Source organism: Malania oleifera, chromosome 2 (genome assembly GCF_029873635.1).
Source record: "Malania oleifera isolate guangnan ecotype guangnan chromosome 2, ASM2987363v1, whole genome shotgun sequence".
Taxonomy (NCBI): domain Eukaryota; kingdom Viridiplantae; phylum Streptophyta; class Magnoliopsida; order Santalales; family Ximeniaceae; genus Malania; species Malania oleifera.
Window position 1 is genome coordinate 80,493,062 of NC_080418.1, and position 3,517 is coordinate 80,496,578.

At 39.0% G+C, this 3,517-nt stretch overlaps 1 pseudogene; it reads right to left on the reverse strand.

The window, feature by feature from the left end:
* Positions 1 to 415: 415 nt before the first annotated feature.
* LOC131148262 (uncharacterized) lies at positions 416 to 2,466 on the reverse strand (annotated as a pseudogene).
* Between the last annotated feature and the right edge of the window lie 1,051 nt (positions 2,467 to 3,517).

Here is a 3,517-nt window from a genome sequence, read left to right on the forward strand (position 1 = left end):
GGAAAGTTGGGAGCATTTCCAGAAGGAACATAAACGGCTCAAAGCCATGGTGCAAGGAAAGGGCAAGACCTCCTGCTTTTCAACTTGAGGGGGGAGGCATGACAGAGATTTGGTCTAAGGGTCTTTTCTTTTTCTTTTTTCTTTTTTTTTCTTTTTTTTTTAAAGAATAAACCAAGTACCACGGTGTGTAAACCTCTCCCCCCAACTTGAAATGTACATTGTCCTTATTGTCCAAAGTGATGACATGATGCAAGCCTGCGAAAAGGGGTTAAAAAGAACACGGGAGAACAAGAATAATTAAAATAAAAGAGAAGAAGAAAAAAAATAAAATAAAATAAAATAAATAAAGATACAAGAACATAAAAATAAAATAAAGAAAGTGATATATATACAAGACTACGAGACTAAATGTGGTCTAAGTTGAGGGGAAGTCCTGGTAAACAGGATCCACCAATTCCTCTCCAGTGTTAACACGAAGGAAATCTTCCAAAAATGGTTTTAGACGTTGCCCATTTACTTTGAAAACATTACCATCTTTGGGATTTTCAATATCCACAGTGCCATGAGAGTAAACCGCCCTTACTATGTAAGGACCTGTCCAATGGGATCTTAGCTTACCTGAAAACCAGTGAAGCCTAGAATTGTACAATAAGACCCTTTGGTTAGGTTCAAATTGTCTCCTCATAATATGTTCATCATGAAAACCCTTTACCTTCTCTTTATAAATTCTAGAGTTCTCATAAGCATCTCTTCTTAATTCTTCAAGTTCATTTAACTGCAAACGACGATGGTCACCAGCCATTCCAAGATTGGAATTCAAAGTTTTAATGGCCCAGTAGGCTCTATGTTCCATATCCACAGGTAAATGGCAAGCCTTACCATAAACTAGTCTATAAGGAGACATACCCAAAATGGTTTTGAAAGCAGTGCGATATGCCCAAAGCGCAATCTCAAGGACCAGTCTTTACGGTTGGGGTTTACCATTTTTTCAAGGATAACTTTAATCTCCCTATTAGCCAATTCTGCTTGCCCATTAGTTTACGGGTGATAGGCTGTTGAAACTTTATAGGCGATACCATATTTTTTCATTAAATTTTCAAAAGATCTATTACAAAAATGTAAGCCGCCATCACTAATGATTACTTTAGGCATCCCAAAATGAGATAAAACATTTTCTTTTAAAAACTTGATCACCACCTTGTGATCGTTAGTTCTCGTTGAAATAGCCTCTACCCATTTGGATACATAGTCCACCGCTAAAAGAATGTACAGATAGCCAAAGGAGGAGGGGAAAGGACCCATAAAATCGATGCCCCAACAATCAAAAATTTCAATAATCAAAATAGGGTTTAAGGGCATCATATTTCTATGTGTGATCCGTTCTAACCTTTGGCATCTATCACACCGCTTGCGAAATTCATAAAAGTCTTTAAAAAGAGTGGGCCAATAAAAACCACTTTGTAAAATTTTTGCGGTGGTTTTTCTTGAAGAGAAATGCCCACCACAAGCTCCACTATGACAGAATGAGATGACACCTTGAATCTCTTCATTTGGCACACATCTTCTCAAAATATGGTCTGGACAATATTTAAACAAGTATGGGTTATCATAAAAGAAACGCTTGACCTTAGCCAGAAATTTTTTCCTATCTTGGGCATTCCAATGTGATGAAAGTTGTCCAGACAGGAGATAGTTAACAATGTCGGCGTACCAAGGTAGGTTCGCCACAAGGAATAGTTGTTCATCCGGGAAACTATCTCTAATAAGGATGTGCTGTAGAGGGTAATCAAATACCAGTCAGGACAAGTGATCAACCACAACATTTTCAACTCCTTTCTTGTCTTTAATAATTAAATCAAATTCTTGAAGGAACAAGATCCACCGGATGAGCCTTGGCTTAGCATCCTGCTTAGAGAGCAGATACTTGAGCACAGCATAATCTGTAAAAACAACAATAGGTAAACCAATGAGATATGACCGAAACTTGTCCAGTGCAAAACCTATTGCTAGTAATTCCTTTTCTGTGGTGGTGTAATTCATTTGTGCATCATTAAGAGTTCTACTAGCATAGTACACCACACAAGGTTTATTATCTCTCCTCTTCCCTAGCACCACTCCAATGGCATAATCACTTGCATCGTACATAAGTTCAAAAGGCATGTTCCAATCTGGTGGTTGCATTATAGGCGGAGAAATTAACATTTTTTTCAGTTTTGAAAAAGCCGCTTCACATGCATTTGTCCACTCGAATGGAACATCCTTAGCAAGAAGGTTGCACAAAGGACGTGCAATGGCACTGAAATCTTTTATAAACCTTCTATAAAACCCTGTGTGTCCAAGAAAGGACCGCACATCTTTGATGCAAGTTGGTGTATGCAAATTTGAAATAATTTCTACCTTGGACTTCTCTACTTCTATCCCCTTAGCAGAAACAATGTGGCCCAACACAATACCTTGTGTCACCATAAAGTGACATTTTTCCCAATTTAAGACGAGATTTTTCCCAGGCATCCCTCAAATGAGTCACTGAAAACAGAGAAGTCATCCATGAAGACTTCCACAATTTCCTCAACCATGTCACTGAAGATACCCATCATGCACCGTTGAAAAGTTCCCGATGCATTACACAATCCAAAGGGCATTCTCTTGTAAGCAAATGTGCCAAAAGGACAAGTGAATGTAGTTTTTTCTTGGTCCTCTAAGGCAATCTCGATCTAATTGTAACCAGAATACCCATCAAAAAAATAGTAGAAAGAGTGACCAACCACTCTCTCGAGGACCTGGTCCAAAAACGAAAGCGGGAAATGATCCTTCCTAGTGTAAGAGTTCAATTTTCTGTAATCAATGCACACACGCCAACCCGTTTGAATATGAGTTGGACCATTATCTCTGTCTATATGGATGATATTATTGTTACAGGTAATGACTTGTCTGGAATTGCTCATATTAGAAAGGACTTAGGGGATACCTTTGACATCAAGAATCTATAACCCCTCGAGTATTTATTGGGCATTGAGATAGCATGCTCCCGCAAGGTCATTTCCCTCTCTCAACGGAAATATGTCTTAGATCTCCTTATGGAAACTGGTATGTTGGGATGTCAACCTACTTCTACACCCCTGGATCCTAATATTTCCCTTTCTGTAGAGTCTAGTGATCTATTGGCAGACCCTTCGGTGTATCAGAGACTTGTTGGTCGCCTCATCTATTTGACCAACACTCGGCTTGATTTGGCCTATGCAGTAAGCCTAGTAAGTCAGTTCATGCATTCTCCCCAGACTTCACATCTTTATGCCATCTATCACATCGTACGGTATATGAAGACCTCACCTGAACGAGATTATTCTATTCATCTTGAATATAACTAGGTCTTTCTGTGTTACTGATGCTGACTATGCTGGGTCCAAGACTGACAGACGATCTACCTCAGGTATTTGTACTTTCAAGGGTGATCATATTCTTTCTTGGATGAGTAAGAAGCAGACGGTGGTTTCACTTTCTTCTGCTGAGGCTAAGT